Source organism: Hemiscyllium ocellatum, unplaced genomic scaffold, assembly GCF_020745735.1.
Source record: "Hemiscyllium ocellatum isolate sHemOce1 unplaced genomic scaffold, sHemOce1.pat.X.cur. scaffold_3692_pat_ctg1, whole genome shotgun sequence".
Taxonomy (NCBI): Eukaryota; Metazoa; Chordata; class Chondrichthyes; order Orectolobiformes; family Hemiscylliidae; genus Hemiscyllium; species Hemiscyllium ocellatum.
The window spans coordinates 23,835-36,760 of record NW_026868570.1 but is presented as its reverse complement, the minus strand read 5'-3'; the positions used below and the strand labels follow the sequence as shown (position 1 = coordinate 36,760).

General features: G+C 51.8%; 1 pseudogene; it reads left to right on the top strand.

The window, feature by feature from the left end:
- Window positions 1-436: 436 nt before the first annotated feature.
- LOC132813464 (barrier-to-autointegration factor B-like) lies at window positions 437-7,190 on the top strand (annotated as a pseudogene).
- Window positions 7,191-12,926: the final 5,736 nt, after the last annotated feature.

Genomic DNA, 12,926 nt, shown 5'->3' with positions numbered 1-12,926 from the left:
CCAGGACCTCCATGTCCTTGGCAGAATGGGAGGGGGAGTTGAAATGTTGGGCCACGGGGCGGTGTGGTTGAAGGCAGGTTCCACAGTGAGAGTGAATTCCCTACCTGCAGCACTTCAAGAAGGCAGCTCACCGCCCCACCCCCCCCCCCCCCCCCACCTTCTCAAGGGGTAACTAGGGACAGGCTATCAATGAGGAAAAAGGGCTCATGCCCGAAACGTCGATTCTCCAGCTCCTGGATGCTGCCTGACCTGCTGCGCCTTTCCAGCAACACAGGCTATCAACGGCCACCCAGCAACACCCAAGTCCCACAGACGAATATAAAAAGCCGCCTGTGATTTTGTTTATTTAGACTTAGTGAAATTTGACCATCTGGAGGTGTTGATTTTGTGTGTGTGTGTGTGTATTCGTTGTTTCCCAGCACAGGGACACAGCAGGATGACCACATCGCAGAAACACGGGATTTTGTGGCTGAGCCCATGGGAGAGAAGTCGGTCCGGTGCCTAGCGGGAATCGGCGAGGTCCTTGGGAGACGGCTGGAGGATCAGGGATTCGACAGGGTAGGTGGAGACTGGCAGGTGATGGCGTACTGGGATTATCTTTAGACTATCAATCCAGAGACTCTGATGATATCCTGGGAACCCGGGTTCAAATCTGAATTCTATTAAAATACACTTGGGCTCGGCAGCAGATTCCCAATCCTCCGACTGAAGAAATTCCTCCTCATCTCGGTTCTAACGTGTTCTCTCATTCTGAGACTGTGTTCTCTGCTCCTAGTCTCTCCCACCGCCGACGACATTTCTCGATAATTTTGTAAGTTTCCTTCAGACCGTCCTTTATTTTTCTAAACACCATCCAGTACAGACCCAGAGTCCTCAACTGTGTCTCAGATGACAAGCCCTTCATACCCAGGGCCGTTCTTGGACCCCTCTCCAAGGCCAGCACACCTTTCCTTGCATACAGGGAGCTTCGAAATACAATCTGACCAGGGCCTAATGCAGCCTCGGCAGTACGTCGCTCCTCTTGGCTAACGTATTTGCCTTCCTCACTGCCAGCTGGACCTGCATGTTAACCTCAGGGAATCCTGGTCTGGGACTCCCAAATCCCTTTGTGTTTCAGACTTCCGAAGCCTTTCCCCATTTAGAAAATAGTCTCAGCCTCCACTCTCCTTAACAAAAGTGCATAACCTCACACTTTCCCACTCACTTGGGCCTATCTAAGTCCTTCTGCTGCCTCCCTGCTTCCTCAACGCTCCAGCACAGAAACAGGCCTTTCAGCCCGTCTCATCCGTGCTGGCCAGGTTTCCTCAACCGAACCAGTTCCACCTGCCCATGTTTGGCTCCATATCCCTCTAAACCCTTCCTAGCCATGCGCCTGTCCAAAAGTCTTTCAAGTGTTGTATTTATGGTTCCTCAACTCTACCCGCACAAGTTGTACGCCTTCTGAGACTGTCGTGATTGATAGAATGTCTCTGGTGTGGAAGCAGGCCATTTGACCCATCGAGTCATCACTGACCCTCTGAAGCCATGCAAGCCTGCCTTATCCCTGTCACCTTGTATTTCCCCCATGGCAGGTCTGCCCTAACCTGCACATCTTTGGAAGGAAGCCCACGCAGACACTGGGGAGAATGCGCAAACTCCACTCAGACAGTTGCCGGAGAGTGGAATTGAACCCGGGTCCCTGGTGCTGCGAGGCAGTGCTGCTAATCACTGAGCCACTGTGCCCCCCACCTCTTGCTATCGAGTTAATTTCATTTCTAAGTTATAAGATAATCCTGCCCAGCTCCCTGTCCTTGGATAGAGCGTGTATCTTTGATATTTAGTTCCTAGCCCCAATCTCCTTGCAGCTAGGTCTGTAGGATCCCCACCACATCATTGCTGCACTTTGATGTGTCTAATGAGCCCATCTACTGTGTATTTAAGTAAAACACCCTCTGTGTTGCTTTGACTGCACCCTGCTTCTCATAGCTGTCCCCTGCCTGAAGTGAAAGCCCTGACCTATGACTTGTTCTGGAAACTTTAATTCCCTCTGCTGGGTGCTATCTACCCCTTCAACTTTTTCCCGTGACTTTCCAAGCAAGTGAACCCACCGCCTCCGAACTGTGGAGTTTCACTCCATGTCTCCAGTGGCGGTTAGGCGATTCACAAGATCGCTGGTCCTAGAGTGAGTCCGGTCTCTTCAGAACAGCACCCCCGTGTGCTGGTTCTCATGAATTCGAACCGTCTCTCCCAGGCCAATCTTTGAGCCACGGGTTTCCCTCTCCAGTCTTGTTGACCCTGTGCCAATGTTAGGGATGAACGCACGATTGTTCACTTTGGAAGTAACAACAAGGCAGCCCATCTTCCCTGTTCTGAATGAGCTCTTCAATCCCCGTGTCCCTCCCTTTGTCAGCCCCTGTAACGCTTTGCAATGGGGCTCCTTCAGTCCGGCGCGCGGACGCACACCCCTCCTTCACATCTGGTGTCGGGAATTCCAGGATGTTGTTCTTAAGCTGGATTTACCGGGATGTTGCTGGGAACAGAGTCTGAGGTATAAGGAGAGGCCGGGACTCCCCTTTGACTGGAGTGTAGGAGATCGAGAGGTGACCTCATCGAGGTCTTTCAAATCATGAGGGGGTACAGATAAGGTCTTGTCTTGAAGGTGGGGGCTGGTATTTCAAGACCAAGGGGCATATTTTAAAGGTGAGAACAAAGATTTGAAAAAGAGACACAGGGTCAATTTTCTTATACAATGGTTTGTGTGCAGAGTAAACGTCCTGAGGAGGTGTGGGTACAGTTGCAACATTTGGATAAGGACATGAATAGGAAAGGGTTTGGACGGATTTGGGCCAAGAGCAGGCAGCTGGGAGTAGTTTAGTTTGGGATGAAGGTTGGCATGGATACGTTGGGCCGAAGGGTCTGTGTGACACAGGAGACTGGCTGTCCTAGAACCGCAAACAGTCTCTCCTTGTATCCTTTGTTGTAACGCCTCATTACTTTGAATATCTTGATTACATCTGCATAATCATAGCCTGGGGTCCTCCTCCTAAATCTCCCTCGTTTTGTCCTACGTTTTAGGGCCTTAACAACAGACATATATGGGCATATGTTCAACAGTGGTTAGCACTGCTGCCTCACAGCGCCAGAGACCTGGGTTCAATTCCCGCCTCAGGCGACTGTTTGTATGGAGTTTGCACGTTCTCCCCGTGTCTGTGTGGGTTTCCTCCAGGTGCTCCGGTTTCCTCCCACAGTCCAAAGATGTGCAGGTTATGTGAACTGGCCATGCTAAATTGCCCGTAGTGTTAGGTAATAGGTAAAATGTAGGAGAATGGGTGGGTTGTGCTTCGGCGGGTCAGTGTGGACTTGTTGGGCCGAAGGGCCTGTTTCCACACTGTAAGTAATCTAATCTATACGTACAGAAGAGATGTCCGTCCACCCCTTCTCCATTCGCGACCCACCCACCCCACTCCGTCCCCTCAGCAGGCTTGCCGTTTGGTAAGATTGTAGCTGTAAGTCACAGGAGGCAGCCCATTGGGCCCATCGAGCCTATTCTGCTGTTCCTCAGGCCCCCTTTCCTGGCCTTTCTCCCCATGACTGTTTGATTCCCTGACTGATCAAGATTCTCTGTCTCTGCCTCAAATCTGTCTTTGCCCTCACAGCTCCCTGGCAAAGAGTTTCAAAGACTCTCGACCCCTCTAGAGAAGAAATTCCTTCTCACCTCTGTCCTCACTGGTCCTGGCCCCTCCCAGGAGGGGAAGCACCCTCTCAGTATTGATCCTTTAAGAGACCTGTATGTTTCAGAGAGATCACCTCTCATCCTTCCATAATCCCAGCCAGTAAAGTCCCATTCCGTTTAGCCTTTGAGGGAGAGACGCTCCCTCTCCCCCCCAGGGATTACTCTAGTGACCTCACTGCGGCCTGTCCACAACTTTACACCGATCCAGCTCATCACTGCTCTCTGGGGAAAGAAACTTCTGCAGGCTAACACCCCACGGGGCTGGGGATGGTCATAGGGATGGACAGCACGGAAACTGACCCTTCGGTCCAACTCCTCCATGCTGACCCGATATCCCAACCCAATCTAGTCCCACCTGCCAGCACCCGGCCCATATCCCTCAACCCTTCATATACCCATCCAGATGCCTCTTAAATGTTGTCATTGTACCAGCCTCCGCCACTTCCTCTGGCAGCTCATTCCATACACGTACCATCCTCCTGTGTGGATAGAGTTGTCCCTTTTTAAATTTTTCCCCCCCCCCCCCCCCCCCAATCTTAAACCTATGTCTTCTAGTTGTGGACTCCACCCAGCACAGGGAAAAGACCATGGCTATTTATACTATTCACGCCCCCTCATGATTTTATAAACCTCTATAAGGTCACCCTTTGGCCTCCGACGCTCCAGGGAAAACCGCATCGGCCTATTCAGCCTGTCCAGGGGACGGCTGTAGGTTTTGCATGTGCTTTTTAAACCGTCAGGTTGGCAGATTTCCTTAAAGGGTATTGGGCCTCAGCCTGAGAGAATTGGTGAAATTGGCTTTAAGTTCTCGAATTATTATTTGAATTTAAATTCTGCCTGGGCGTGGTGGAATTTGATCCGGTCTGTCAACTCTTAGCCTCTGGGTTATTAGGTCAGTGATATTACCATCCATCTTCCCACTGCATTCCATCTCCCGGGAGGACCCTAATATCTGTGTGCAGCGCTCCGGATACCGCCTCGCTCTGACCCTGTGCGGTCGTTGTTTTTGCGCAGTCTCCCTCGTAGCATTTGCGTTTCCGCCCTTCGTCGCTCGCCAGCCCTGCGGGGGAACATCTTGAGGCGAACGCGAGGGGGGAATAGCAAGTGAGCACTCTGAGCGGGAGGAGGCCAACTGCCCCCCCCCCCCCCCCCCCCCCCCCCCCCCCGGGCCTGCCCTGCCTTTCCATAAGATCGTGGCTAATCGTTTTGTGGACTCTGCTCCGTCCACCTGCCCGCTCACCATAATTCCTTTACTGTTTATAAACCTTTGTCTTAAAACCATTCAACATGGTAGTGTTACTGGGCAGGGAGTTCCACAGATTCCTAACCCTTAGAGTGAAGATGTACCTCCTCAGCTCAGCCCTAAACCTGCTCCCCAGTTTCCTCCCCTCCAGTGAAAACGATCTCCCTGCTTCTCTTGTATCTATCCCCTTCCACGTTTTCTATGTTTCTGTAAGACTTCCCCACCCCCACCTCACTATTCTAAACTCCAATGAGTATAGTCTTAGTCTACTCCATAATCCAACCCCTCCCGACTCTGGAGTTAATCTGGTAGACCTCCTCTGTAGCTCCAGGACATCCACCCTGGCATAAAGGAGACCGAAACCGCACACCATACTCCAGGGTATGGCCTGCCCAGCACCCTGTACAGCTAGAGGGGGGGTCGCTGAATGGGGGAAGCCTCAGAGTGCAAGACCATAGACCCCTGAGGGCAGGAGGCGGCAATGGCTGAAACTGCATGAGTGATACTCTCCTATTAGTGACTGTGGTGTAACGGATAAAGAGCCTGGGAGTTTACAGTTTTAAGAACAGCAGACTAGCACATTCTCCCCGTGTCTGTGTGCAGTTTCCTCCCACAGTCCAGAGATGTGCGGGTCAGGGTATATCAGCCACGCTGAATTGTCCCATAGCGTCCAGGGATGGGTTTGGGTAGCATACTCGGAGGGTCAGTGTGGACATGTTGGGCTGAAGGGAACTGTTTCCACGCTGTTGGGATTTTATGAAGGGCTGTGTACAATTCTGGACACCGTCCTGGGGGGCAGTGACAGGCTGGGCGGATAAAGTGGAGGGGAGATGTAATCGAGGTGAGCGAGATCCTGGGTGGGTGGGTGGGGTCAGTCAGAGATGGTTCCATTGGCAGCAATACCCATAAAGCTGGGTCTCCGTTTTGAGAGGGGGGGTCGGGGAGAGCGGGGAACGGTGTCTGGGCCTGACCAGCCGAAGTTGTGACAGGCGCAGGATCTGGAGACTGAGACATTGGGCAGAACAGCTGCCTCTTTCATGTTGCACCGCTCCCTGGGAGGGGGGAGGAATTTGTCATTCCTGTCCTGCCTTGTGTTACAATGATATCTGTTTGCAACCCCCTTCCCTCCCCCTGCAGGCGTACGTGGTGCTGGGACAGTTCCTAGTCCTGAAGAAGAACGAGGAACTCTTCAAAGAATGGCTGAAGGACACATGCCAGGCTAACTCCAAGCAGTGCATCGACTGTCACACCTGTCTGCGGGAATGGTGTGACGCCTTCCTGTAAACCTCCTGGCCTCCACTCGCCCTCTCCCTTTATACTTTTATTGATATTAAAATGACGTTAACTTATAGCTCTGTACCCAGCACCCCACCCCACCCCCGCCATGTAATTTCATTGTACTCCCTCACCCTCTCTCTTTAGCGCTCTCCTTCCTTTAGCTCCCCTCCCCTTCCCCTCCCCCTCCCCTTCCCTCCCTCGCTCCCTCCCTCTCTCCTCCCTCCCTCCCTCTCTCCTCCCTCCCTCCCTCTCTCCTCCCTCCCTCCCTCTCCCCTCTCCCCTCCCTCCCTCTCCCCTCCCCTCCCTCTCCCTCCCCCTCTCACGTGGTGGAGGGTGGGGGGGAAATTGCAATGGACAGGCTCCCAATCTAAGAATGACTGACCTGCAGGGACTGCTGTCCTGCAGCCCCCTGTCAATACACTGACCTCTCTCCTGGCATGACCACTTTTTAAAAGCCCCTGCCCCTTCTGAGTGACCCTGCTTCGCGCCCCCCCCCCCCCCCCCCCCTCCTGTTCCAAGCACAGGTCCTCCACCGGATCGGGCAGAGTTCAGCGTGTGCGCCTCACTGTGTGGAGGAGAGGGGTGTGTTTAGGTGGAGTGGTGTGCCCTCTCTCTTTCCCCCTCTGCCTAGTGAACAGCTGTGTCCCCACCACTGCTCCCTCCCAGAGCTGTCCATAGTCGTGTACACTGTTCAATACCTAGCTATCAACTCCCTCGGTGGCCAATCAGCTGGGCCTTTTCCCCTTTCTGCATGCGTGAGAACTGCCGTGCTTTTCAGTGCTGGGAGGAAGGAGTGCTGGATTGTTTCTGTTTAGTTTCTCTGCCCTACTGTGAGCCATTTTATCTGTTCTTAAAGCTGAGCTGCTTCTCCTTGGCTCTGATATCCCCTAGTGCCCTGCGCGGTGTCGTTTGGAAGTGTGTTATTAAATTTTATATAATAAAACATATTAAAATTTCTCAGGAGTGCATGTGCACCTGCTGATGTCCTGGTCTGCTTTTATTTCACAAGAAATGACCTTAACACAAACGGAAGCTGTAAATGCAGCTTGGCTCGCTTAATTTACTAGTGTCACGTGTGATTAGAGACACTGAAGAGCTCCGTTTTGTGTGCACTACAGGCATACCATCCATAGGGTGATAGAGCAGAGCAAGGAATACAATGTTCCCCCTGCTGAAAAGGTGCACAGAGAGCGAGACCAACATTAGGTTTACAATTTGAGAAGCCTGGTCTTAAATCTGTCAGCCTGTGCTCAAAGTTTGTGAGAAGATTTGTAGCTCGGGTGCTCGTTGTTGTGGTTCTGTTCGCCGAGCTGGGAATTTGTGTTGCAAACGTTTCATCCCCTGTCTAGGTGACACCCTCAGTGCTTGGGAGCCTCCTGTGAAGCGCTTCTGTGATGTTTCCTCCAGTATTTATAGTGGTTTGTCTCAGCCGCTTCCGGTTGTCAGTTCCAGCTGTCCTGCTGCAGTGGCCGGTTCTATCAACAAACACATCGACCTGGACCCACTGCAGCGGACAGCTGGAACTGACAACCGGAAGCGGCAGAGACAAACCACTATAAATGCGGAGGAAACATCACAGAAGCGCTTCACAGGAGGCTCCCAAGCACTGAGGATGTCACCTAGACAGGGGACGAAACGTCTGCAACACAAATTCAGTCTGTGTTTTGAGCTTTTGACAGAAGAGGCTGGGAGAGATTATAACCGGGGTGGGTGGTGTCTTTGATGTCGGCTGCCTTTCTGAGGCAGTGGGATGTGTAGATGGAGTTAAAGGTGGGTTTGTGTGATTGGTATGGGCTGTGTTCACGGCCCCCTGGAGTTTCTCACGGCCCTGGGCAGAGCAGTGTCTGTAAGGATGCATCCGGATACGACGGTTTTCCATGGTTCATCTGTAAAAGCAGGTGAAAGTCCTTCTGGACGTGCCAAACTTGCTGAGCCTCCTGAGGATGAAGGGGTGTTGTACCTTCCAGCTAATAACTAGAAGGGGCCAGGAACTATCCCCCTTTTCCAAGGGCGATCTTGCTGATGTCCCACAGTGGCTGGAGCCTGGAAGCTTCTGCAAGATGGTGGAGACCAACAGGTTCAGGAATAGTTTCTTCCCTGCTAAACTTGTATTCGAGCTGCGTTTGATTTTGTATTTTAGATTTTGCCCCTGGGGTGGCAGCTTGTGGAATACTGCAGCGATCAGTGCTGTTATTCCCTGTGGATTTGGAAGAGGGAAGTTGCTGGGACCTTGACTAAGATCTTTATCTCCTTATTAGCCACTGAAGAGGTCCCAAGAGCACTGGCAAGTAGCTAATGTTCCTCTATTCAAGAAGGGAATAGGGATAATTCAGGAAAGTCTAGACCGGTGAGTCTGTCATCAAGGGTTGGGACAAACTCTTGACCAGAATTCTGATTTATGCGGGTTTGGAAAAGCATAGCCAAATTAGGGACAGTCAGCACAGCTTTGTTCAGGACCGCTCATGGCCAGGGAGATGACAAAAGGTAATCGATGAGGGTGGAGCAGTGGATTTGGGTTTGAGTAAGGCTTTCAACAAGGTCTCCCGCGGTAGGGTCAGACAGGAGTCTAGGATGGGTGCGATACGCGGTGACTTGGCTTTGTGGGTTCAGAATTGACTCGCCCATAGAAGGAAGAGAGGGTCATGGTGGGAGGGAGTCTTTCAGGCTGAGTGGACCGTGACACTCTTACAGAGCATCACTGGGACCTCAGCAATTTGAGAGATATGTAAATGATGACGAAAATGTAGACAGTACAAAGAGCAGTGGAGTTGGGGGGTTAGTGTAGAATAGGTCAGTCGCTGATGTGGACGGAGATATGGCAGATGGAGTTTAATCTGGGCAAGTGCGAGGTGCTCAAAGTTTGTGAGAAGACTTGTAGCTCGTTCGCCGAGCTGGGAATTTGTGTTGCAGACGTTTCGTCCCCTGTCTAGGTGACATCCTCAGTGCTTGGGAGCCTCCTGTGAAGCGCTTCTGTGATGTTTCCTCCGGCATTTATAGTGGTTTGTCTCTGCCGCTTCCGGTTGTCAGTTGCTGTCCGCTGCAGCGGGTCCAGGTCGATAGTTTGTTGACAGAATCTGTGGATGAGTACCATGCCTCTAGGAAGTGTGAGGTGCTGCACTTCGGGTAATCAAATGTTGAGGAAAAGGTTTTAAGTTAGTGGCAGCCTCCTACCACTGTTACAACAAAACTTGCCTCAAGCACCACCTTTGAACTTTCCCCTCTCACCTTAAATGCGTGTGCCCTGATTTGAGACATTTCAACTCTGGGTGAGGGGAGGAAAGAGGTGGAATTCTGACCGTCAGCCCTATCTATGCATCTCCTAATTTTATAGACCTCTATCAAGTCTGCCCTCAGCCTCCAGAGAAAACAACCTGAGTTTTTCTAGCTTCTCCTTATAGCTCATACCCTTTAATCCAAAGCCTCGTAATGTGACCAGAACTGACCACAATCCTCATAAGTGTGGCTGAATCAAAGAGGTAGTCGCAAAGTGCTCTAAGGATTCTCGACGAGCAAAGGGGTTGAAGAGTCAGCGGACAGGAGTAAAGAGTTCAGCCACGATCTACGTTGAGGGGCAGAACGGCCGACATCTGTATGTTTCTGAGAATAGTCTGCAGCCAATTGAAAAGGCAAAAGTGAGGACTGCAGATGCTGGAGATCAGAGTCCATGGCGCTGGAAAAGCACAGCAGGTCAGGCAGCATCCGGGGGTTTTGGAAGGTTCTGGAAAAAGGCCAGCACTGATCTGATGGGCTGCAATCTTCCACGCCCTGCCTGAGCCGAGGCCTCTGTCTCGCTCAGAGGCTGGTGCACCTTCAGAATTCGGTGCCCTGGTGGAGTTCAGTCCGCCTGAGACCACCAAGAAGGAGTTCAGTGTAGGACGGCCGGAATCTCGCTCAACGGGGTGGATAGCAGGCACCGAGGGGGCCAAATGGCCTACTTCTGCTGGTGGTCAGAATCGTACATCATGGAAACAGACCAAACCCGTCCAAATTTCCCAAACTAAATGAGTCCCGTTTGCCTGCATTTGGCCTCTATCCTTCCAAAGTGTTCATCTTTATACACCTGTCCAAATATCTTTTAAATGTTGTAACTCATCTATCTCTTCCTTTGGTTTTCCTGATTTACTTAATTAAATTCTTAATTCCAGATTTTTAAAATTATTGTTGAATTCAAATTCCACCATCTGCCTTAGCAGGATTCGAACCTGGGTCCCCAGCATATTACCTGGGAGCAACAGCCCCGCGATAATATCACGAGGCTGTCTCCTGCCCCCTTTTTTTTGGGCCCCTCGTGATTTTATAAATCTCTACAAGAGTCGCCTCTCACTCCAGTGTCGGAAAAAATAGTCACAGCCTCTCCTTGTAACTCAAAACTCTCCAGTCCTGGCAACGTCCTGGTAAATCTCTTCCGTATCCTCTCCGGTTTAATGATATCGCTTCCTGGAGTGGGAATCTTGAAATTGAATGGGGTAGGGAGCATGGAAATTGGTGGAGGGTAGAGTAACCATCCCCACCCCCAGTGACACACGCAAACCATCCAGGCAGGGAGAGTTAGGCCAGGAGGTCACAATGGACTGACACCATAAAGGTTGACCCCTCCTCCCCACCCCACCCCACCCCACCCCACTGTCCCCTCCCCTCCCACTCATTGTGACTGGGACCTAGGCCTCAGTGAAGACAATAGCTCACGGACCCCAAGAGCCAGCGGTGACTGTGCGTATCACTGACACAGAAGGCTAACCTCCAACCTGTTGGTGTAGACACCACCCTCCCGCACTGGCGAGCTGAAATGGAGCTAAGGACGACCACTGTCCCCAACTTGAATGTGGATAAAGGTAGGTCAAACTCCACCGTCCCCATCCAACACTCCCAGAATGGGAGTGGGGGTTAGATACAGAGTAAAGCTTCCTCTACACTGTTCCCCATCCAACACTCCCGGAATAGGGGGGTTAAATACAGAATAAGGCTGCCTCTTCACTCTCCTCCATCAAACACTCACAGAATGGGGGTGTCCCCTCTATGCTGTCCCCCACTCAACACTCCTAGGACGGGCAAGTTAGATACAAAGTAAAGCTTCCTGTACACTATCCCCCATCAAGCACTCCCAGAATGGGAGGGTTAGATACAGAGTAAAGCTGCCTCTATACTGTCCCCCCGTTAAACACTCTCAGGACAGGGACAGCATGGGGTTAGATACAGAGTAAAGCTCCCTCTACACTGTCCCTCTATCAAACACTCCAAGGACAGGGATAGCACGGGGTTAGATACAGAGTAAAGCTCCCTCTACACTGTCCCCCATCAAACACTCCCCAGGACAGGGATAGCACGGGGTTAGATACAGGGTAAGCTCTCTCTACACTGTCCCCCATCAAACACTCCCCAGGACAGAGATAGCACGGGGTTAGATACAGAGTAAAGCTCCCTCTACACTGTCACAGAAAATAAGAGTAGGCCATTCAGCTCTTTGAGTCTGCCTCTCCCTTCAATACGATCGTGTCCATCTGATCATCCCTCACACAGTCTCCTGTTCCTGCTTTCTCCTCCCCGTAGACTTTGATCCCTTTAGCCCTGAGAACGAGATCCAAATCCTTCCTGAAAACGTTCAATGTTTCAGCCCCAACCCCTGTCTGTGACAGAGAATCCCACAGGCTCCCCCCGCGCCCCCCACCCACCACTCTCTGGGGGAAGACATTTCTCCCCATCTCAGTATGAGATGGCCCCCACCCTGCCATCCTTAGACTGTGACAGATCCTGTCTGGTCCTGTTAGAAGTGTGGGTGGCACGGTGGCACAGTGGTTAGCCCTGCTGCCTCACAGCACCAGAGACCCAGGTTCAATTCCCGCCTCAGGGTGACTGTCTGTGTGGAGTTTGCACGTTCTCCCCGTGTCTGCGTGGGTGTGCTCCGGTTTCCTCCCACAATCCAAAAATGTGCAGGTTAGGTGAATTGGCCGTGCTAAATTGCCCGTAGTGTTTGGTGAAGGGGGGATTGGGTTGCTTCTTGGAGGGTCGGTGTGGACTTGTTGGGCCGAAGGGCCTGTTTCCACACTGTAAGTAATTTTGTAGGTTGCTATGAGATATTCCTCATTCTTCTAGATCCCAGTGAATATAATCCTAACCGATACACTCTCTCTTCGTCTGTCAGTCCTGCCATCCCGGGAACCTTCTCTGAACTCCCTCCATCACTGGAACATCCTTCCTCAGATACGGAGATCCCCAAACTGCAGACAGTACCCCAGGGGGCGGTCTCACCCTGTCCAATGGCAGCAAGACATCCCTGCTCCTGTACTCTGTCTCTCTTGCTGTGAAGGCCAATATACAGTTGACCTTCTTCCCTGCCTGCTGCCCCCCTGTAAGGCTTCCCTTCAGCGACTGGTGTACAGGGACACCAAGGCTTCACTGCACCTCCCTCCCCCCATTCCCAATCACCAATTCCGGTAATAATCCACCTTCCTGCGTTTTCCCCCCCAAAGTGAATACCCTCACACTGATCCCCATTATCCTGTATCTGCCGTGCACTTATCCACTCTCTGGGTCCCACTGAAACTGTTCTGTGCCCTCAGCCTCCCACCCCAGCTTTGTGTCGTCTGCAAACGTAGCGATATCGCGTTTCGTTCCCTCGTTGCCGTCCTTAATATATTATTGTGTCTAGCTGGGGACTGATCCCTGTGGGCCCCCACTAGTCACTGGCTGGCTCTC